At 35.5% G+C, this 25,228-nt stretch overlaps 1 protein-coding gene and 1 pseudogene across 10 annotated transcripts in view; one reads left to right on the top strand and one right to left on the bottom strand.

Annotated features, from left to right (window-relative positions):
• Nucleotides 1-25,228, bottom strand: part of Erc1 (ELKS/RAB6-interacting/CAST family member 1) — a 445,074-nt gene that overhangs the window by 75,471 nt on the left and 344,375 nt on the right. The window lies entirely within an intron of this gene.
• Nucleotides 6,446-7,514, top strand: LOC104866525 (annotated as a pseudogene).

Here is a 25,228-nt window from a genome sequence, read left to right on the forward strand (position 1 = left end):
GCCAAATTCTCTTTGTTCTGTTTCTGTCTTCTCAGTTGAAAGAAAGAGAGAAAAAGAAACAAAGAAAGAAAAGAAAGAAAAAATGTGGACATAAAGTCTTTCAAAGTAATTATAACCCCCCTCCTATTACATGATGAACATGTCATAATACTGGCATAATGAATAGGTAGCAGAATTCCAACTTTAAGTCATTAAAGCAGTCTGTTCATTCAATCCCTGGTGCTTTAAACAGCCAGACCAGTTGAACCTGCCTTTTGACCTCAAACTCTAATAGAATCAAGATGAATCTGAAAGTACTCTGCTTTGGCATTTGAGCTTCAGGAAGTAGTTAAGACTATTCCTTTGTCCAATTTTCCCTTTTAGGCAAATTTCAGAAACTGGAGACAAGTATCAAAGGCAAATGAAGCTCAAAATTCTTTTGATAATTTCAAAATCCTTAAGAATACAATATCAGCTGCCTATCACCAGTAAATAAGAGTCTGTAATCAGTGTTGGAATGATGATGGTTAACAATCCAGGAGTGAGTCCTAAATGTGTATGGTTCACAGAAATGCATGACAGAAAAGGGAGTACACATTAAGGGGTGTTATCAAGGTTTACTATTCCTCTTTCAAGTAGGTATTTTATATCTAAGGATTGCATAATCATGTTTCATAAATTCCATAATCTTGAAAGATTACTAAAAAGGCCAGACGAAAATGAAAACAAGATTAGTGGCTTTGGCGATTTTAATGCCATAGACATGTAGTCATAGTTTAATTTACTCCAATTTAGGTTAAATGAACTCTAGATTCTCTAATTGATGGATTAAATAAACCTTTGTGCTACTTTTTAATTCATTATTTAGTCAATTAGTTACCCAGAATATATAATGCTACCAGGATGTATCTTTTACTCCTCTGTTTTATTTTCTGAAGAATTCTTCTGATTATGATTTTCTCTTACTTCTCTTGCAAAGGTTTCAGACTATGGTAGGTCCACCACCATAATAAGCTCTGTGAAAACCACAGTCTGTGGGTGAGCACCCATGGGGAAACTGGACTGAAGTGCATGATTTTTCAAACATTATGTCTTCTCTCCGTCACTGTTATGTAGATACCCAAAAATGTCTTTACCAAAAAATGTCAACACTAAATCAATTCCTTCTACCTCTACAAATTTCTCTTGCCATGATAACTGAGCAATTTCTTGGTCCATAGCCTGACAACAACATTTAAGGAATTTGATCTCTTTTTTTCTCTTCATGGTCAATATTCAAGTATTCAAGTTTTGTTGGTGTCCTTTCTAATAGTATTAAGTGTATCCATTGCTGTTGTGTCTTTTCTTCTTCTTTTTTTGAGACAGAGTCTTGCTTTATAGTTCAGGGTGACCTTGAATGCACTATGTAGCCCAGGCTGGCCTTGAATTCATGGCAATCCTTCTGGCTCAGCCTCCTCAGAGTGCTGGCATTACAGGTATGCACCACCATTGCCCAGCCCCATTGTCACTATGTTAGCATGGTCACTATTAAAGCCTCTTTTCATTTTCTCATTACTCTATAATTTTCTATGGCCATTTTCATCAGACTGCTTACAAAACAAATGCTTTGGCCCAACATTCAGGACCATCTATAATTTTCCAAACCATTTCTTTCTGTTCCCACATCTGTCACAAGGTTTCTACTTATTTTCACTTAGATTTGTGTTATGCTTTCTACGTGAAATGCCTGTTGCTTCTTCAAGATCTGGTTCTTCCTCTGACTGCTAATTTCTTTTTATTCAGTACTTTACAGTTTGTATTATAACATCAGGAAGCTGCTCAGTAAATGTTCTTCTATTCTTCTACCTGAACAATGTCTGCTTCCCCAAGTATAGTATGCTATGGCTTATCATCATATAATATTTACATGTTTCTAGGAACTTGCCTTTCAATTTATTTGCTGATTAATTTTTAGTTTTAATTTTAAAAGTTTTAAATTGTGATAAAATACTCATAACACAAAATTTACCGTGTGTGCGTGTGCACGCTCGCATGCACGTTTGTATCTGTGTGTGTGTACACGTGCGCAATGTGGTTCTGGAGATAAAAACGGTCTTGCACATGCTAGGCAAGCACTCAACCAGTAAGCTACACTACCAGCTCCTTTGCTTGCTCTTTCCTTCCTTTCTTCCCTCCTTTTCTTTTCTTCCTCCCTCTCTCCCATCTTTTTTTTTTTAAAGGGTCTTGTTATGTAGTAGTCCAGGTTAGCCTTAAACTCACAGTGTAGCCAAGGCTGGCCCTACATATACTTCCCCCAACTCTTCTTTTTTCAAACTTTTCTTTTGGTACTGGCAATTGAACTCAGGACTTTGTGCTTGCCAGGCAGGTGAGGCACCACAGACTTATTTTTTATTATATTCTTAAAAAAAGAAAAAGAGAAAATAAGTGTCTAAAATTTTTGTTTTTTGTTTTATGAGACAGGGTCTCACTCTGTAGCCTGGCTGGCCTCAGACTTTGTCCTTTAGTTCAGACTCCTGAGTGCTGGGATTACAGGTATGTGACACAATGCCTGAATCTAAAAATCTTATCTAGCCATTGTTGGCCTAAGGAGGCAGTGGGAAAAGCCATTATCAGATGGCCTAAGTAGATGCAGAAAGGTCTAGTAGAAAAGCACCACACAATGGCAGCTTCTTTGGAATCCTGAAATCCTACCTTAGCAAGTTTAGTTGTAAGACACAATATATGATAATAGCTTCTATGGTGGTATATTAGATACTATATGACATAGAATCTCTGTAAATGATTTGCTTTCTACCACTTGGTGTTAAATTATCCCTTATATTGAAAATCAGTTCAAGAAATGGGAGGTGATATTTATAAAAGCTCCAATATTTGACTAATATTCAAAAGTGTCTAATCTTCTACACATTTATAATACAGTGATACCTGTAGAAGTACTCTCAACAGAATAAAGCAACCTGGTGGTAAGATCTAAAATAAAGAAGAGAACAGAAAAATAGAAAGGCTTTAAGAAGTTTTGGAATTCCAAGTTCTCAAGCTTAAATATTTTAGCTATTTTAAATATTCAAGTTTAAATATTTTAAATAAAATTCACTTCCAAGCCATACTGTGCTGATTCACTGGCTTCTAAAAGCTGTATCTTTAGGGTGTGCTTTTCTGTTTCATATACTTTAAAAAAAAAATTTTTTTTTTTTTTTGAGATGCCAGGGATCCCAGGGCCTTGTGCATGCTAGGCAAGTGCTCTACCACCAGCCACATTCTCAGTTTTTAATGAATAATCATAGTCTTATAAATGCTGTACTGTGTGTCCCAATGGTCCATACTTCTTGGGAGCCACTTTCATGAAAACAGGTATCATGAGAGATTTTTTATTCCATATTTATGACTGGAGCATCTGCATTCAAACTAGGTTTTTACATCTAGATCTTGTTCTTAGTGCTTGAGATTAAGAAGGAAGCAAGGATCTAGGTATTTAAGGATAGTTCCAGCTTGGAATTTCCTCAAAAGATGAGGAAGGCATTCAAAACTTATTCACCAAACCTCTAATTCATATAAATTGTTTATTAGTTTAATACAAATGGAAAATTTTTTTCAGACCAGAGATTGAAATAGAGTATCTTCAATTTAACTGACTTACCTACTTTTGAGTACCCTGTACTTTCTATGCTCATTTTTAAATGTCTACATTTACTGCCTTTATGAAGCCTTAAGCTACTCTATTTTTATCATCTTCCACTTGTCTAACTACACAAAATTTTATTATCTGTCCCATGTGTTTTAGAAGAGACGCTATTTGCAGATTGAGTTTTTTTAAAGCAACTGTTTTCATATTCAAATCTTGAGTATTCAACTAATATATAAATTTTTTGAGTACAGGACCATATCTTTCATACGTCACTGTATCCTACACATGTAAGGTCTTAACTTAGTAGGCACTAAGTAAATTTCAACCAATTAACTAAAAACTAGTCTACGCTAGAAGTAAATCTTTAGTCTACTGTCTCTTAACTAAGGCGAGGAAGCTCATTTACCTGAAATAAGAGAAAAGCAACAAATTAAATGGTTGTTAGTATTTCCTATTTTAGATGCAACAAAGATCTCCCAATAACCAAATCAATTTTGTTCAATGCATAAATTATTAAATGATCCCAGAAAGCAAACATCTGTCCACATTATAAGCTCATCTAGACGTATTGCTACGTTCACTCTTTATTCCCATCTTTCATTGCGTATGTGTGATACTGGGGGTTAAACCCAGGGGGCATTCTACCACTGGGATATATCCTTAATTTTTATATTGAGACAGGCTCTCATTAAGTTGCCCAGGCTGGCCTTGAATGTATGATTGTCCTGCCTCAGGCTCCTGGCCTTGTGCCATCACATCTGGCTATGCAGATTCTTTTTTTTTCTTTTGGATATCGGGGACCGAACTCAGGACCTTACACTTAAGAGGCAGGTCCAGTGCCACTGAGCTGAATGCCTGACCCTATGCTGATCTTTTAAAGAAAGAGGAAATGTTCTTGAAGATGTCCAAGTCTATCAGTTTTTCCAAAAATCACTTAAATTTATTCCATTCATATTCATCATTGTATTAACAAACAGAAAACACATCCTTAAGAAAATATATAAGCAAAATGAAAGAACGGGAGAAAGTGTTTTAATTCCTATGGATACAAATACTATAGAAGTGTACTAAAGCAATGTAAAAACAGAATCCCATGCAACAGCATCAGAAGCTTTCAAAAACTATATTAAGCAAGTTACAAAGCCAGCAACTAAGAAAAAATATTTAACAACTTTCTGGTTCGTTTTTAGATACTTTTATGTGCTGAGGTGCAAATCTAGAAGAATGAGCTGCTAGATGCTTAGATTCCTAGGGTCATAAACAAAACAAGTTATCAGTTATCAATCAATATGTAGGAACAATCCAGATCATGTGCTAAGACTACTGATACATTGAAACAATGGTTTCATAGAACTGGGTCTACTATAAAAGCTGGACAGTAAGCAAAGTTATGCTAATAACTAAATAATTAAAACATGCAAACTTCTCTCTGCTCCTTATGCTTAGACACCATGACACACTTTAATAAGCTCTTATTACTTCTACAGATGATATCCATATGTCAAAATGTTTGAAAATTCCTGTTAAAAACAAAGCAAAACAAGTCAAACTTTAGCCCAGGTTTCTTTTAAGAAAACTTGAGGCATCTACTTTTAAATTTCACACGTGGACAACAAATATATGTATAGATTCCTTCAATATAATATGAAAGGAACTGCAGTTTATGGCAAAACATTTTGAAAGAAAAAATAAGCAACAAAGTCCAGTTCAGTAAGAGCCTACTGCAGTTTGAATATATGTTCTCTTCTAGAGGCTTGCTGAGTTAAAAAAAAAAATTAGCCAGCTTATTACAGAGAATACATATGAAGGGATACCTAGGGTAAGATATGGGTGAAAGAGTAACCAGCTTCCAGGTCCTTCCTTGGTGCACTATACTCTAGGAAATCTCTACATGTTTAGTGATCTGGAAGCTCCTCATAATGAAACCAATTAATTAATTGTCATGCTAGGGACAGAACTCAGGGCCTTGAGCATGTTAGACAACTGCTGTATCTCTGAGCTCCATCCCACCTACATGCTGGAATTTAGTTGTCATTGTAACATCATTAAGAAGTGGGGTATTTAAGAGCTGATTAGGCCAAGGGGGCTTTACCCTCATAAATGGATTATACTCTCATAGAGGGAGGTGGTTTCTTATAAAAGGATGAGTCCCTCTCTCTTTTGTCCCCTTGTTCCCATTCTGCCCTTTTGTCATGGGATTATGTAGCATTAAGGACCTCACAGAATGCCAGCCCTTTGGCCTTGCCTTTCCAGTCTCCAGAGAATGAATCAGAAAATTACGTTCATTATAAACAGCCCAGTCTGCGCTACTCTATGATAGCAGTACAAAGTGGACTAAGATAGCTAAGTGTATTAGTTTGTTCATCTCTGGTGGGTGTAGAAGAAATATTTCTAGAATTCACTTATTTCTAGAAAAGATTCATGAAAATAAAATGTTTTATTTGAATTAAAATAATTGTTCAGGTCTCAGTATGCTACAATAATTGAACCTCTTTTCAAATGGAAAAATGTCTCTATTTTCCAAATAAGTTATTATGGCTTCTCTTTTTTTCTTCCTGGTCAAAATTTTTAGTCCTCCAATATATTACTAATGACATTTTTGGTTACCTGATTTCAAGGTGGCAGAGTAAAGACCTATCAAATTTCTCCTTCTTTAGAAAGTCATTCTCAAATATCAGGACAACAAAAAACAGAAACACATTTCCAATGTTTGAGAGGAGGCGGGGTGTCATCCCCTTTTGCTGATGCAAGAGCCTAGTGCAGTGCTTGGAAGAGTACCGGCAGGAGAAGCGCTGCCCTGTCTCACTTCCCATCCATGCCGAGCCCACACAAGCTGCAGCCATGACCAGTGATGAGATGATTTTGAAGAAGAAGAAAGAAAAAAGAAAAAGGGAGGAGGAGGAAGAAGAAAGAAGAAGGAGAAAAAGAAAAAAAGAAAGAAAGAAAAGAGAAGAGACGAGAAGAGAAGAAGGGGGCGGGAAGGAAGCAGCAGCAGCAGCCCTTTACATTAGATGAGGAAGGGGATGCCCAGACAGAAGAAACCCAGCCATCAGAAACAAAAGAAATGGAGCCAGAACCAGCTAAGGACAAAGATGCGGAAGCTGATGAAGAGGACAGTAGGAAGAAAGATGCTTCTGATGATCTAGAGGTCTTGAATTTCTTTAATCAGAAGAAAAAAACAAAAGATATTTGATATTGATGAAGCTGAAGGGGGTATAAAGGATCTTAAGATTGAAAGTGATATCCAAGAGCCAGCTGAACCAGAGGATGACCTTGATATTATGCTAGGCAATAAAAAGAAGAATGTCAAGTTCCCAGATGAGGATGAAATAGTAGAAAAAGAAGAAGCTTTAGAAGATGAAGACAGCAAAAAAGATGATGGTATCTCATTCAGTAACCAGAGAGGCCTCGCTTGGGCAGGCTCCGAGAGAGACTACACATATGAAGAGCTACTGAATTGAGTGTTCAACATCATGAGGGAAAAGAATCCAGATATGGTCGCAAGAGAGAAAAGAAAATTTGTCATGAAACCTCCACAGTTTGTTCGAGTAGAAAACAAGAAAACTTCTTTTGTCAAGTTTACAGATATCTGTAAACTATGACATTGTCAAGCCCAAACATCTCCTTGCATTTTTATTGGCAGAATTTGGTACAAATGGTTCTATAGATGGCAAAACCAACTTGTAATCAAAGGAAGATTCCAACAGAAACAGACAGAAAATGTCTTAAGTTATATCAAGGAGTATGTCACTTGTTACACATGTTGATCACTGGACACAATTCTGCAGGACACACGGCTCTATTTCTTACGGTATAAAACTTGTCACTCTCGTGCTCTGTTGCCAGTATCAAAACTGGCTTCCAGGCTATCATAAGCAAGTGAGCACAGTTCTGTGCCAAAGTTAACTAATTTGCTAATCACCACTGATTTTGCAAAGCGTGTTCTGAGGAATTGGCTGGACAGGTTTAACATCAGAGTGAATATATCATTGTATTAAAAACAAGATAGAAAAGCTGCCAAGTTCTTTGGCGAGTGGTTGGTTGATGTGAAATCCTTGCCAGTGCTCAAGCTGCTGACATACTTATTGCCTACTTTAACAAGTGTCAGAGAAACATGATGAGGTAAGGAGGTGCTTTTTTAATAAAATCATTGACAGACTTGTTTTTTTTGTTTGTTTGTTTGTTTTATTGTTGGGGTCTTGTACCTCTGCATGACAAGTCTTGATTCTCATTTTTTCCCCTTACCTCTGCCCTCCCTTGACAGACTTCTGCTAAAAAAAAAAAATAGAAATAAACTATCTGTGTTGATATAAGAACAAATGTTGAATAATATGTAATGAGAAGATGGATAAGGAAATTATAAGTTACTTGCTACCTGAAAATCAATCCAGACACCTATAAGAGGGAAACAGCCATCTATGAGAGGAAAGCAGACTTATTGTTCAGAGCCTGAGAAAGGCTCAACAATGATTAGGTCTACAGATGTGGGAAGCAACATAATGTATCATAGTGTATCAGATTTGCTTTACAATGGTAGTTCTCAAACACCAAAGAACTTTTTGAAAATGGTAGTCTGTGCTATACTCCTGATCTAAATCTGAATTTCTAGGACAAACATCTATACTTTGAGAAAGATCTCCAGGTAATTATGAGACTCACTGACTTATAGGAACTTATGGACTAATTTAAAAGACAAACAGTGAAAAAATATTAGATATCCTTGATTTGCTACATCCTTTCATCAATGGAATATAGTGAAAATAGACAAAGTTAAACTCTTAAATCTGATGCTGCTGCAGATATTTGTAATATGACTGTTACTGGATTCCAGAAATATTATGCAGAGATTTTACATCTGTCTCTACCCCAGAGACTCTCTCCTAATTTAAAAGACAAACAGTGAAAAAATATTAGATATCCTTGATTTGCTACATCCTTTCATCAATGGAATATAGTGAAAATAGACAAAGTTAAACTCTTAAATCTGATGCTGCTGCAGATATTTGTAATATGACTGTTACTGGATTCCAGAAATATTATGCAGAGATTTTACATCTGTCTCTACCCCAGAGACTCTCTCTCTCTCTCTCTCTCTCTCTCTCTCTCTCTCTCTCTCTCTCTCTATCTATCTTTAATGTGTGTGTGTGTATGTATATATATATATATATATATGGTTTACAACATCTTGGAATACATACAAGGGCAAATTTCCTCTTGTCTTTGTGAAAAGAGGCATCACAAGACAGACAAACTTAGCCTCTCTGTTTTCTATATTTTGCCTTTAAATATTTTTACATTTAAAAACATTTATTTTTAATAGTACATATTTGCAATACATAATGCTTACAATCATCATGGGGAGTTGGTACATGTACATAATATATTAGAAAACCAAGGGAGTTTCTGTTGGGGATTTACTAAAATCCATTCAAAATCCCCAGTGCATTTTGTCTTAAATTTACAGATGTGTGTTGGAATTCTGGGGGCAGGGTTGTGGATGGGTAGATGAACAAAACTTAGTATGTACCTATGAGATAAAGCTAAGTGGTAGGTTTGCAGTAACATCTGGGGGTGATTTGCATAGGAAGATTTATAGGAGCCTTTCTTTTTCTATTCTCTTTACTATACATATGTACTTTTCTGCCTCATGTTTGGTAGCATAAACCCAAAATTTCAGAATAAAATCTTCCCATATGAAGATGTAGCCTCTTTAAGTTACTTCTGTAATGTATGTACACTTTGGGCTATAGTTTTCATCTTGTCCTCTTTCTTTACGAAGTCTGTTTCTAAATGAAAATAGAGTCTTCTTATATTGTTTCTCAGAATGCAAACTCCAGAATGCCTCCATCTACTTCAGTAATTTCTTTAAGAATTATTGAATGCTTTCAGCAATTAATTTCCACACTTTGTCACTGTCCCACTGTTTACCTAACCTTTTCCAGTCTCAGTGGATAACACATCAAGACCAGCTGTCCACGCTATGCTACCCAGGGGCTTGCTTTCCTTTCTTTAGTCATCACTGCATTCTGTGTCTGTTTGCTATGACATTTGCTAGAAGAATGCCAGGGCATTCAGTTTTTTTTACTTCCTAGCACAATCAAATGCTAACTGTGTCTTTTTGTTTTTTGAGACAACATTATACGATATATCTAATCTTTGTAGTACAGTGCCTGGAAAAAAAGTGGGGACTGTATATATTCAAGATCATCTTCAAGCTTTACATGAGGAATAGGAAAGCTGTAAGGGATATATACGAATGCCTGTTGGGGTGTTTTAAGAACTGACACAGGGATCAAAATCCTATAATTCATTTTCTATAATGATTCAATAATAATATTATCAATTTGCTGGCAAAAATTATAAAAACTCCACTCTGACACAGGTTATGAATATTCTGGTTATGATGGGAAAATTCTGTGGGGATGGGCCAGTGACTATACCTGCATTAGGTTGATGAGATATTATCACAGCTGGGATAATTGAGTCTTCTGTGCAGTCTCTCACTTTTCTAGCAGCTTTTCAAATGTCAGACAATTTAGAAAGAATGATTACTATAGCTATCTGTTTTTTTCATAAATACAATCTCTCCACTTGCAAGGTTGGGTTTAACAGTTCCATACCATACATTTCCAATGAAAATTTTTATTTTCTCTTAATGGTAGCTAGCTGTATGGTGGTGAGGGGTACAGGAAGAGATATTTGTGTTAACCCACTTGGTAAGACAAATGGCAAGGTGTGTGCATGTGTGCAAAAGTGTCAACAGGTATGTTATACCCACATAATGGTCTGTTACGTGTTTAGTGTATGACATGTCACTGGGCATCATGGGGGATAAAATGCCTCCATATCATACTTTTCCAATATAATATTGTCATTTATCATAACAGAAGCTGGATGTGGCTCACAGTTGCTGTACCTGGGGGACACAGGAACTCCTGTTGTGCCATTTGTGGCTTGCCATGTTAAATTTTGTTAAAAGGAGCATCATGTTGGGGATATAACTACCACGCTTAATTTTTAGAAGAATTTTTATTGATGAATTACTAATTTTAAGTTTTATTAAACAATGTGTACTTAACAGGAAAAATATCAATAAAATGAAGTATTGAATTTTTAATATTTTGAGTATAATAAGCATCAAAATTTTCAACATTGACCTTTTGTTTACAAAGTCTAAAAAATAACAAATAAATTCCTACATGAACTACATACACATATACATGTTATCAGTGTAAGTGAAACTTACATGGAACATGCAGTTTTCAAATGTGAAGACTGCCTTGGGTGTGTGATGATTGAAGCAAAACTTATTTCTGTGGTAGACTTTTGTTTGTATAGTCATTGCAGTTTACATAGGAATTTATTTCTGATGTTATCTTTTAAGTTTTGCAACAGTTGATGTTGAGAATATTGATGTTTATTGGACACACAATACATATTAAAAAGTTTAATACTTTTAACTGATATTTTATATTCCTATTAAGTGCACACTGCATAATATAAGAACCTTGTGACAAAACAAGATGAGCAGATGTCAAGTAGCTCCTACCAAAAAAGACGGAACAGCAAAATACAGGTACTATAAGTGGTAAGTGAAATGTGTGTATGCAACATGCTACTTTCATATGTGAAAACTGCCTTAGGCGTGATAATTGAAGCAAAGATTATTTCTGTTGTAGAGTTTTATTTGCATTTCATTGTGGTTCATATAAAAATTTATTTTTTAGACTTTGTTAACAAAAAAGTCAATGTTGAAATTTTTGATGCTTATTATAAACACTCAAGAATATTAAAAATTCAAGGGCTAGGGATTTTGCTCAGTGGCACCATGCCTACCTCATTAAGTGCAAGGCCTTGAGTTCAATCCCTGGTACTGCAAAACAGAACAAAACAAAACAACTCTGAAGAATATTAAAAATCCAACACTTCATTTTATGATATTTTCTTTTTAAGTACACATTGTTTAATATAATAAAACTCATAAAATTAAAATTAGTAATCCATCAATAGAAATACTTCTTTTAAAAAGGCATGGGCATTATATCCCCAATATGATGCTCCTTTTAACAAAATTTAATGTGGCAACATAGGGGATAAAGGGCACATGGTTAAGCACAACAGATGAGAAATGTAGGCTCTTTAGATAAAAGTGTTTTTTTTTGTTGTTGTTGTTACAGGGAATTGAACTCAGTCCCTTGCACTTGTGAGGCAGGCAGAGGAACCACTGAGCCAAATCCCCAGCCCAAAAGTGTTTTTTTTAAAGTAAAAGAGATGCTCAAAAATAATACACATTTACTTCTTAAAAATACAGGAAAATAACAATTAAAATATTATTTCAGGATGTATGGGTGTATCTCAGTGGTAGAGTGCTTGCCTAACATTCATGAGGCTTGAAGCTCAATCCCCAGAAACTCAAAAGACATAAAATTTCAAAATAAGTTTCAGAATTTTATTAATGTAAATTAAAAATGTTTTATAACATTACATTTTTTGCTTTTTTAAAAACAAGAGCAATAATAATTTTATTTATTTATTTATATTTGTGGTACCGGGGATCAAACTCGGGACCTTGCGCTTACAAGGCACGCAGCAGCACCGGTGGGATAAATACCCAGGCCGAGCAATAATAATTTTAAACAAGAAACTGATACTAGTGGTAATACTGTATAGGGCTTCTAGTTCACTTTCTCAACTAAATATTTTATCTCACTACTGATCTTATGTAATGGCCACATAGTGTTTTTCTCATTTTTGAAAGCTGATGGATGACACAAACTTAATCATATATCCACTTTCGATTCAGCTGATCTGCAGTTCAGCTATAGTGCATTAGCGTCTTCCTCATCTGACTAATTCAGCTTTCCATTCTGTCTGTGGCCAGTTAGCTCAGCTGATCAGAGCCAAGTATAATAGAGACCAGATGCTTTCTCTGAGTAATTCCAGTCTGCTTCATAGCCCAAATTTAAACTCTAGCACAAAACATAATTACCTTCCAGGTCAGCATTTCTCCAAAATGCCTCCCATGGAAATGCAGTAAGAGGTAGTAACAAATGCTCTATGAAAAAAAGATTTGAATGGTCAAATATATCTTGTATTTGGGGAACACTTGTCCTAACAGCACTGCTGTAAAACACAGAAGAGCTTTTTATGGTGTAGCTATCCATCTTTAACAGGAGGGTATATGTTAAAGCAGGCTTCAGCAAACTACTGTCTGGAGCCAGATCTGACCCACTACCTGTTTATGTACAGCCTAAGAGTGAAGAATGGTTTAACATTTTTAAATGGCTAGAAAACTTCAGAAAATATTTTTTATGACAATACAATATTAATATTTGGTGAAATTTAAATTTGTGTCAAAAATCTCAATGGAAAACAAACATGCTTATTTGCTTACATGTATTTTTGGTCTCTGCCTTAGTATTACAACAGATTTGATTACTTGTGACAGAGAATGAATGGCCCACAAAGCCCAATAAATTTACCATCTGGTTCTTTATTGAAAAAATTGCTATCCCTAGTATAAAGCATTTTCCAAACTTAACTGACCATAGAACCCCCGCTCCAGTGAAGCATCTATTAGCACCTTGAGGGATACTAATATTCCAGAAAGCAGTTTGGAAATGTTGATTTAAGGATAAGAGAACGGGTAACAGACTATGAATGTAAAGGGTAAAAATGTACTATAATTAATGTTGCTAGCATTATCACATAAGGGCCAGATAACACACTTGGCACCTTACATGGATTAAGTGATCAAATTCTTACTACAGCCCTATGAATTTGAAAGAGAGATACTTTGTCAGCAGTTCTATGTCTGACACTGGCCTGAATTAAAGAGGAACATGAGAATAATCAGCATAACGATAACTGAAATCACAGGAGTGTGGGAGATCAGCAAGATAAAAGGGGAAAAAGACAAAGGGAGATGGCACAGTACTGGTGGATAAGAAATCTATAAAGAATATAGGAGAGTAGTCTTCAAGGTAATAGAAAAAAAGGAGAGAGTGGTCTCTTTGAAGTCAAAGAAAGTAAGCTTTAAGAAATGAGATGGTCAAGACAATGCAAAATTTCCATGGGACTTAGCTTTTAGAAAGTTACTAGTTGATTTGGAAAGTAGTTTCAGTGCTGACAGCAGAAGCTAAACAGGAAGGGGAAGTAAATAGAAGTGAAGAAAGTGGAAAGATCTAAAGTAAGTCTTTAAGGATCCTACAGAAAAAAAAAAAACTGGAAACACATGCTCTTAGCATAATATGAGGGCTTAGAGATGAAAATAATTGTTGGATTTTTTTTCTATTACATTACTGCCAAGTGAACTTCCAGCCTATGTTTAAACATTTTTAATGAGACAGAACTGTAGCTGCCCTAAAGCAATCTATGCTTGCTTAGATAATCTTTAATTCTTAGAGAATGACTTTGTAAAACTGATCCTCAAAGCTGTCTCTTTGTTAAATTTATTCATGTTTGCAAATATTTGTCTTTTGAATATTTGGAAGCATTATTATGTCTCTTTAGTGCAGCACAATTGTATCTCAAAAATTTGACCAAGGTACTATGGCTTAATTTAGTTCTTTCCTAAGCTCAAGTATACTGAACAAAAGTTTTATTGATCAACTTACATGATACTCTAGATAACTGAAAAAGGATGGCATAATGAAGCCTGGCAAACCACAGGCTTGTTAAGCCACAAGGTAAAAAAGAAAACTGTTTTATTCTAAAAGGTTATTTGTGAATAGCACTTAAAAGTCAAATTGGAAAATAAGCACCTTCTAATTCAAGTGGTTAATCCTATCTACCTGGAAGTTCCTGCCTTTATACTTCATTAATAATGTTCCTTCACTAAAACAGAATTTTATATTAACTCAAATATATAAATCTTTCTAGTATAGAAATTTTTGTTGAAAAAGAAGAATGTGAAATCATTTGATAAATAATATGGGTTAGATTTTTAAAACAAGAGAATGAGAGGATAAGCCATAAACTGGGAGAGAGTATTTGTAAAAGATATATCCAATAAGGAATTATTATCCAAAATACTCAAAGAACACTTAAAAAAATCAAAGGAAATAAGCTGATTAAAAAATGCACCAAAGACATTAACAGTAACCTCACCCAAGTTATATACAGATGGTGAATAAACACATGAAAAATACTCCACATCATGTCATCAGGGGAATGAAAACTAAAGACCTAAGATACAAATATACACCTATGAGAATGCCTAAAGTTCAAGACACTAACATTGCTAAATCACGATAAGAAGATGGAACAACAAGAACTCTTTATTCATTGCTGGTGAGAATGCAAAGCTGGTACAGCCACTTTGGAAAACATAATTTTGTACAAAATTAAGCATATGCCTATCCAAAGGAGCCAGAAACTTATATCCATACAGAAACCCACACATGATGTTTATAAATGCTTTATTTATAATGGCCAAAACTTGGAAACAATCAAGATGCCTTTCAAATGAATGGGAAAATAAATGGTGGTACATCCAGACAATGGAATATTATTCTGTGTTGAAAAGAAATGAAAGATTATGTCACAAGAAGACATAAAGGCACCTTTGGTGCATATATTATTTTAAAAAGCTAATTTGAAAAGGCTACATAACATAGGATTTAAACTATGTAACATTTGGGAAAAGGCAAAGATATGGAAATAGTAAAGAACAGTGGTTGTCAGAAGTTTGGAGGGGTGAATAAGCAGAGCACAGGATTTCTAGGGCAGTAAGACTGCTCACATAACAACTCAATGATAATTGCAAATCATTACGTATTTGTCAAAACCTAGAGAATGTATACCATCAAGAATGAAGCATGATGCATGATGTATCAATGTAGGTTCATTAACTGGCACAAACATGCCATTCTGACGGATGCTGATAGCAGGAGATATTGGGGATATGTGTGGGAACAAGGCACATAGAAATTCTTTGTACTTTCTGCTCAGTTTTGATGTGAATATAGTACAAATCTAATTTATTAGTTAAAAAACAAGTCATAATTAGTTATAAGTCTTTTTGAGAGGATGAAAAGGTAGAGAAGATAAGTGCAAACATATCTCTTCAAGGGAGTAGGATCTAGAACATAGAAAACTCATAAGATTTAGCAGCAAAACATGCAGAACCAATATTGTGAATATGGACACATTACCAAAACTGATACATCTTCTAATGCACTACCAATCACAATATCAATAGCATTCTCAAAGCAGAACTAGAGAAAACAATCCTAACAATTCATATGGCACCATAAGAAAAAAGCAGGAGGAATCACAACCCAGGATTTAAAATTATATTACAAAGCTGTAGAGATTTAAAAAAACAGCATGGTACTGCCACAAAACAAACGTGGATCACTGAAACAGAATAGAGGCTGAAGAAATAATCCCAGGCACACTTAGCTAACTATCTTTGACAAAGGGGCCAAAAACCTATGCTGGAGGAAAGACAGCCTCTTCAACAAACAGCATTTGGAAACTGGCTATTCCAGTGGTGGCGAATCTTTGGCATGCATTCTGCAGCTGGCTGTTTGCTATCAATGAAAGCTCTAAAACATTTGCCATCACTGGGCTAATCTTTGTGAAAGGGGCCAAAAACCTATGCTGGAGGAAAGACAGCCTCTTCAACAAACAGCATTTGGAAACTGGCTATTCCAGTGGTGGCGAATCTTTGGCATGCATTCTGCAGCTGGCTGTTTGCTATCAATGAAAGCTCTAAAACATTTGCCATCACTGGGCTATAATCTTGCAGAAGATTGAAGCTAGACCCTTATCTCTCATGATATACTAAACTAAAATAAAAATGGATCAAAGAACTAAATGTTCAAATAGAAGCACTTAACTGGATGGAAGATAAAACAAATGAGATTTTATCAAATTAAAAAGCTGCGCAACCAAGTCAAGAGACAACATACATAACTGGGTAAAAAAGGACTTCTGTGAAGATGGCAGAAGAGAAAACAGCAGCAAATCAGCCTCTCCAGAAGATTGATACTCTACAAAGTGTATTTCAAGTCAATACTGATCAGAGGAGACAAAGAAGGTCACTACATACTTGTTAAAATAAACACATGGGAACTGCATATATGAGCTCTTGTTGGAGCATTAGAACTGGCTCTTCATTGGATCTCTGTTGTTACTTACCCTCCTGCCTGTTTTTACATTGATTAGTAGTTTCTCTCTTCACTTCTCTCAAATTCGCTTTACCAATTCTAGCACTTTAGCAATGCTACTTGCTTATTCTTTGTTTCTCTCACTTTTTAAATTCCTATCAAGTTTTTTTTCTTATAATCTGCTCTTTCTCAGTCACCCCACCCCTATGCACCCTGTATTAACTTTCTAGCCTCTCTAATCTTTCTTCCTTATTTTACCTAGCCCCTTGTCATCTCTAGCATCTTCACCACTTTAGAGGTACACAAATATATCAGGTTCTGACAACTTCTTAGCTATCCTCAATACCAAATTACATTTCCCTCTCCATACATCCCACCTCCAACACACAAGTATTGTCTCTGAAACCTCAATCCTAACCCTACATCCAAAATATAAAAGACCTCCAGCAGAACCTGACTCCCAATCCAATTTTCTTTTTATCTATTATTATTTCTCCTACTATACCTCTCCTCCTACTCATATACCTCTTTCACTCATCCCTTCATTTCTTCCCATCCCTTCTCCCTCTGTTTCTTAGATTACTATTAATAATGTAGTATAGATTATAAAGGGTATGAACAAAAGGTATAAATGTAAGTGTAGTGTATAACATAAAAATGATGTATGGTTGGATTTGTTGATGCCTTTATATCAGTTGTAATTCCCTCCTCACAAAGTATTGGGTCCCAAATCAATAATTAAAAAGCTGAAAGGTTGAATACTATCTCAAGGCAAATAAAGCAACAAACATATCATCAAAAGACAGACTCTAACTAAAAAGACCCTCATATCAAACTATAATCTCTCTTCACTTTAGTACACCTCAACCTTTAGCTCCAAAAGGAGGAAACACACACACACACACACACACACACACACACACAAAAGAATGAGGGGGAAAAAAGCAACAAAAGGCTTCCAAGGTTTTCCTACCTTCCCAAGGAGGATTTAGTGGGCGCCGATGGAGAGGTAAGCAAATATATGGTAGTGTAACTCTATGAATTGTTTAATGAACAGATGAAGAAACTTAGTGAGGTCAAAGAGGTCATGACTCAAAGGTTTATGGAATTAACACCCAAAATGCCCAATGTCGACATGGGGAAAACAAATAAAAAATTGAAAATTGTTCAAAACATGAATAACAAATTAACCAAAGACAGACAATCAATGAAAAGACAGCAGAAGAAATATCAGAAATAAAAAACCATATAGAATTCATAAATTGCACAAATGACCAATGTGAAGACAATGTCTGAAACTGAGGACAAAATGGTAAATTATGACAAAGTACTCAGGCCATAAAAAAAAAGCCAAGATCAAGAAATAAACATCCAGTAGCTATTAGACAACACTACAAAGACCAACCTAAGACTAACTGGAGTTAAGAAAAAAAAAACAAAACTAGAAGACAGCACAGATGGAATTAGAAGATTTTCCAAATATGAGAAAAGAACTCTACATACAAGTAAGCAATGCCTCCAGAACACTAACCAACTATGATGGGATAAATTCATCAAGATATCATAGTTAAATCGCCAGATATACAACAAAAAACCAGAATTTAAAAAGCAGCAAGAGAAAAAAAATCACATATAAAAATAATAATTATTAGAATTATTACTATTAGAATTACAGCAGACTTCTCAACATAAAATTTATAGGCTAGAAGATCTTAGAGTGACATATTTCAAGCCCTAAAAGCAAACAACTTCCAACCCAGATTAACATCTTCAGCAAAACCTTCAGAATAGATGGAGAAATAAGGACGTTTCATGAAAAAGAGCAAATGAAGAGACCTATAAATACTAAAGCAGTACTCCAGAAAATATTCAAGAATATCCTAGACAAAAATGATGAAACTGGGCCAGGCATTTAGCTCAGTGGTGCTGTGCCTGCCATACAAGTGCAAGGTCCTAAGTTTGATCCTTGGTACCAAAACAAAAAACAAACAAACAAAAAAACTTGGGCAACAAGAGCAAAGCAGGAAACATCACAATACCTGACTTTAAGCTATGTTGCAAAGAAACAGTGATAAAAATGGCATTGTACTGGCACAAAACCTGATAAAATGAATCAACAGAACAGAGCAGAGGATACAGGGACATCCTCAAACACATTTGGCTATTTGATCTTTGACAAAGGGGCCTAAAATTTATGTTGGAGGAAAGTTAGACTACTCAGCTGGTGCTGAAAAAAGTGGCTTTTTGTTTGCAGATTGAAGCTAGACCCATATTTCTCATCATGTACTAAACTAAAATAAAAATGGATCGGGGCCAGGGATTTAGCTCAGCGGTTCAGTGGCCTGCCTTACAAGCGCAAGGACCTGAGTTCAATACCCAGTGCAAAAAAAAAAAAAAAAAATGGATCAAAGATCTAAACATTGAAACAACAGATGAATGGATAAAGAAAATGTGGAATCTATACATAACAGAATACTGCTTACTACGTGGCTATAAAGAAGGATAAATTCAAGATGTGTAGGAAAATGGATGCATCTGGAAAAGATAATGCTGTGAAATAAGCCAGTCACACAAGCTTAAATACTGCATCGCAGTGATGAACCTTTGAAAGCTTTCATGATACAAACAGCCCACTATAGCATGTATGCTGTAGGTTCTCCACCACAGATACCTCTCATTACAGTAAGGCAAAGTCTAAGCAGAGGATGGATAAAAGGAAACAAAAGGATAGATCTCCTACAAATGGGAAGGAGTCCAAAAGACAGGGTGAGGGGAGAAGGGATGGGGAAATAAGTAGAATTAAGATATACCATATATAGAAATCTAATAACCTCAATGAACTGTAAACATTATATGCCATAAACATGCACTAAGAATAATAATAACAACAATGAAAATGAGGAAAGGGGATTTAGAGATAGAGGGAGGAGATGAGAGGGAAGTGGAAGAGAACTGAAAAAAGAAAAAAGCTTAGTTGGGGATGAACCTCAGAGGTACAGTGCCTGCCTCGAAGTTTGAGGGGCCCCGAGTTTGATTCCTAGTACAAAAAAAAAAAAAAAAAAAAAGAAAAGAAAAGAAAAAGAAAGAAACAAGCTGTATCATGTACATATACCCACTTCCTAAAATTAATGCAAACATGTACTAATGAAAGAAAAAAAAACTCATCACATTACCAATCTGAATATTACTCTCTTTAAAGTATCAATGTGTTTTTGTTGTTGTTGTTTTTTGTTTTGATTTCTGGTACTGGGGATCGAACTCAGGACCTTGTGCTTGCGAGGCAGGTGGCAGCACCACTGAGCTAAATCCCTGGTCCAAGTATCAATGTCTTCAAAAACTTTTTTCTTAATCATTATACTACTAAATGACTTTGAGTCATTCTCCTCACTTAAATCACCATCATTTTCATTACACAAATCACCATCCTGACACAACACAAAGAGAATATTACATTCAAAGAAAAGTGTATTAAATAAAACTTTCTCCCTCCACAGAGATGTCGACCAGCCTACTATATCCTCAAACTTAAGGCCATGATTAATAAAATAACCACTATAGTTCTAGATCAGATATCTTCTTAAAATTAAGTAGTTTATTAATAAAATGTTTTACATAAATCTATAATTTAAGTGAGGAGCTTCAGAATATAGTTTCTTTCAGCATATTAGCATGTAGTTTAGAGGAAATGAAGGAAAATTTTGTGGTAACAGGAATTACATGATGTGTTAACATTTCTAGCAAAGAACGAGATACTTGGGGGATAATTCTGGGCCTTGGGTGAGAAGGGAGAGAGTTAAGATATATAAATGTTTAGCAGGGGTAGTTAAGTGACAGAATGATCACAGCAATGAATAAATGGCCACAACTCTAAAAATACCTCAGTATAATACCAAGATAACTGAACCCTCAAATTTTAAGAGAATCTCCTTCTAGGAAGGACAGAGTTTCTGTGTTAGATACAATATTCCCAATGGAGCTTACAGTAGCATGATAACAGTGTGAGATATTTTCTTGCTAGAATAATCAGCAGCAGAGGTATGAAACTGAAAGATGAATACTAAAGCTATAGTAATTTAAATATCTCATTAAATATTTTAGCATTAGGAATACAATTTTAAGGGAGGAGGGGAAAACTAGTTTTGACAAATGGCACTCTTTTTCTGAGGGCTGGAGTCTATAATGGAAAAAGAATGGTCATTTGCTTATGGAGCTTGTTTGCAGAGGGCTCTGTTGCCCTCATGTTGCCCACAAGAGAGATCCCCAGAAGAGCTGTAACTCTTCAGGCCAGGTGCTCTAACTCCTGTTTGTCAAAAGAGGCTATTTACTTAATAAACATTTCAAAGCTGTCTAGTGCCAGGACTGATTAGTTTAGGAGCTGAAAGGACTTATGTGAACAGCATGCATGGCAGGAAAAAAGGACAGATAACATAGAAATTGATATTTATCTCATTAAAATTCTACCTAGTGTACTTAATTTGTAAAGTTTTAGAGTCTGTTTGTATTCAGGCAAAGATTCCTTCCTGGCTTTCTGCTCCAGTCTTTCCTATTTCAGTCTATACTTACCAGAGCCAGTGCTAAGTCTGAACTAGGATTGGATCCTATCACTTTCCTGATCCCTATGCCTTTGGAATAAAAATTTAAATTACCGGCATGATATACAAAACCCTTCCAGCTTCATCCCTCAGAACTTTCCTCAGATATTCTTTGCTCCTGCAATACATTTCTGAGAGTTCCTCAAATACATCTAAGTATTTCACATCTCTGAAAATGTATTCTAGAGCAATAATTGATACAACTGAATTACTCTAGCAGGAAATGTGTTATTTGTGGGGCACAGTTACTATCTTTGGGAGAGTCCTCCAAGTCCTGTTAAATATTTTCCACAGTACAGAATGAATAGACCTTCAAGGAAAAATAGAAATATTCTATTCATATTTTGGTGATTTATTTATATACATATCTTACATTCAGGAAGTTGCTACAAGTTTAGTTATTACATAAATACAAAAGCATCAGTAGCAGGAGAGTTGTGCTGAATAACATTAAGCCTGGAGGTTCCTCTGGTTTCACCTACCCAGACTACAAAGGAATAAAGTCAGAATATTTGAGTGTAAATACTGAAATCTGAGAAGCTAAGTAGGGGTCACCTAAGTGATCCATGAAGAAATCTGGGCCAGCTACCACAACAGAGTAGAAGTATCCATACGTAAAAGTATCCAGTAGCTGTATGGACAATTTCTGCTGTTGTGTTGTGCAATCTAGTAGCAATCAAGTACCAATTATTGAAGCTCAAAACAAACTAGCCATCCCTGATTCCTTCACATCCTTCATCCCCAAAATCCAATCGATCAAAAGGCCAAAGGTTCATCTACAAAATATATTTTAGATCTATAAGCTTTAAAAATGTAAATTTGATCTTGTCACTATCCTAAAATTCTTTACTGTAATTAGAATAAAATTCATACTCCTTTCAGGCCTTCTGTGATCTAGGTCTTCTCTGATTTTCTGAGCTAATTTCCTTATTTATTTGTCTTACTGCTCTTGGTTCTGTTTTTTGAACAGGCTAAGCTGAACCTGCCTGGGGTCCCTTGTATTTGTACCATTTTCTACCTGGTATGCTCTTACCCTAGAGAGTCACATGGCTAAATTCTTATCATTAAGGAGGTAACAAAGGAGGAAGACCTAGTTGAAGCTTTACTAGACCTCCTCATCTAAAATTTCCCCCACCACTCTGTCAAAATTCTCAAGCAGTCACTTTCTATCCAATAGCTTTTATATTCTTAATTTTGATACTTAACAGTGATTTAAACATTACCCAAAATATAATTTTTTAGTATATACTCATTTCCCCTCACTACTATACTATATAAACTGTGCAATATAGAGATCTTACATTCCTTGACCAGTGGTGCATCTCTAGAAATTAAGAATGTTTTCCAGCAAGTAAGAGATATTTGATGATTGATTTTTACTAATGGTACCATTTGGCAGGAATAATCTACATGTCTTAATTATCCCTTTTAATGCATGACGTATAGCCCAGTCCAACAGAGACTCCTTTAAATGATACCAACGGGAAACAAATAGGAAATAAACTCATAAAAATAAAGTCAATGGGAAGAAGATAAACGTCAGATGAAAGACTTAAAATAATTTGTAGAAGAAAATAATATGAAAGTATATAGTATGTTGATCAGAAAGATCAGAAGAAACTATAATCTAGGATAGATATAGATGGGAGCTAATTCAAAGATGCAAGCATTTCTAACCCTGAAAAATCCTAGAGGTTCAGAAGGTTCAGGACACACAAGCAGAATTTGTGGAGGGTAGAAATGAGAAGCCAGAAACATGGGATTTTGTTGAAAGACTCTTTTGAATGGCTGTAATAGCTTCCCCTCCTCATGTTCCTGTCTGCTTATCCAGGACAAACAGCTAGGGATTTTCTGTATATTAAAGCAAAACAAAACAAAACACTACTTGGGGGAGATCCAGAAATGTTATCAAGGTTGGCACCCAGAATTGTGTGTGTGTGTGTGTGCGTGTGTGCGTGCACACACAAACATGCATGTGGTGCTGGTGATAGAATCCAGGGCCTAAAGCATGTCAAGGAAGTGTTCTACAATTGAGCTACACTCCCAAGCTCTCTTCTTCATTCCCAAATTTGAGGGAACTTCTAACAAAATACATGGATCCACACCTTCACCCACTGTAAAGAAATGTCTGCCCTTTGATGAATTCCACCTATGTACAAAAGGTGATCAAAACATAGTGTTTAAGATTTTTATTACAGTAAAATAATACACTTCCACTAACCCCCCTCAAAAGACTTGCCCTCACTTTAACATACCCATTCCATAGTTCTTGCTATTTTCTGAAGAGTTTCTGGAAGGCCTCTTCTGTGAGTGACTTTATAAGGTGTGATGAAAATATGGTAAATGCTGCAACCAAGTGCCAGTTAACAAAAAAGCCTTGTAAAAACATCATGGTGTGTCCTCATCTACCTTACTGATCAGGTCTGGCACTACTATGCAATTTTTAGCTCTTCTCCAAAGTCAAAATGACCAAGAAAGGTCAATATTTTGAATCAATTTAAGACATTGAGGCAGCTACAACAATGCAACTAAAAATATTCATGGAAGATTTTTCAGAACTGCTTCAGAAAGTGGCAAGATAGGATTAAGTATGGTTGAAGCAAGAGGGAATATTCTGAGGGGAATAAATGATAATGTATCTTTTGGTGTAATAAAATTTTTAAAAATTTAAATATTCACTATGCTTTTGATCACACATGGTATATGAAGCCACCTCATTCAGAAGAGGCCTAGCAGGCAAGTAAATCTATAAACATCACCAAAGGAGTCTCAGTTCAGCTGCCCACCACAATTAACCCAGTTCTGATAAAAGTATGAATGGACAATTAAGGAAAACTTCCAAAATAAAAAAGAAAATAAACCTGATAAGTGAGACTACAGGAGATAAATAATTCAGGAAATAAGTTTTTGGAAAAGTCTAATTAATTTCCTTAGAAATTCAAGAAAATATGACAGTTACAAAACAGGTACAGAAGGCAATGAGAAATAACATTCATATTTCAAGGGAGTTAAAATGGACTTTACCAAAATAAAAAGTCAAAAGAACTATATGATAAAGTCAAATAAATCCTTGTGAACTAAAGGAAGAAGAAAAGGAGATAAGTGTAATTAAATATGGAAGGGAAATTAAAATGTAACAACTATAAGTTTTAGAAGATGTTATGGTTTGGGTCTAGGTGTTCCCCCAAAGCCTCACGTGGTCATAGGTCATCAGTACACTGATTGGTTTAGCACTACTCTAATCCTAGTAGTCTGGACAAGATAAAAGGGGCAGAATGATGCTGTTAAGGTTTTCTTGGTGCTTTGTTACCTTTGGTCTGCCATGAACTGTTTGTTCCCTCTCTGCCATGTGCCACTCTGTTTTGGAGCCAGATGATTATGGGCTGAAGCCTCCATAAACTGGGAGCTAAATAAACCTTTAACTTTTGGTGTTGAGTATTTTGTCTCAGCAACAAGATATACAAATTGATGAATAGCGAAAATGAAAGAAATGGACTCTCTGTGTGTTTGTGTGCATAAACTTTTCTGACCGTAAACAAAGGAAGAAAAAAAAGTCATGGATATATGCCAAATCCAGGAGTCTTCAGATTCAAAGAAATATTTCTGGTCAACAGATCGAGTAAACTCATGCTCTGAGATACAAAATACATAGCAATGACTGATAAAGAGATGTAGAAAGCCACAGCTGGGCTTAAATACAACTTAAAAGATACTGTGTGGATCAGAAATCAAACAGAGCTGCAAACTGATACGAAAGGAACCACTGCATAAAAAAGGCTGGGATGACTAGGAATTTGACTTCTACTCAGTAATAGGGTTTAGGGCGCTTTACAGAGATAGAGGCTCACTGGTTAAAACCAGGAGCTACAGTTTTCTACTCTCCTTTCCCAACTGTTGATTACTTGTAGAATTAGAGT

The sequence above is a fragment of the Fukomys damarensis genome, unplaced genomic scaffold, assembly GCF_012274545.1.
Source record: "Fukomys damarensis isolate Sample0158 unplaced genomic scaffold, DMR_v1.0_HiC HiC_scaffold_5, whole genome shotgun sequence".
Taxonomy (NCBI): Eukaryota; Metazoa; Chordata; class Mammalia; order Rodentia; family Bathyergidae; genus Fukomys; species Fukomys damarensis.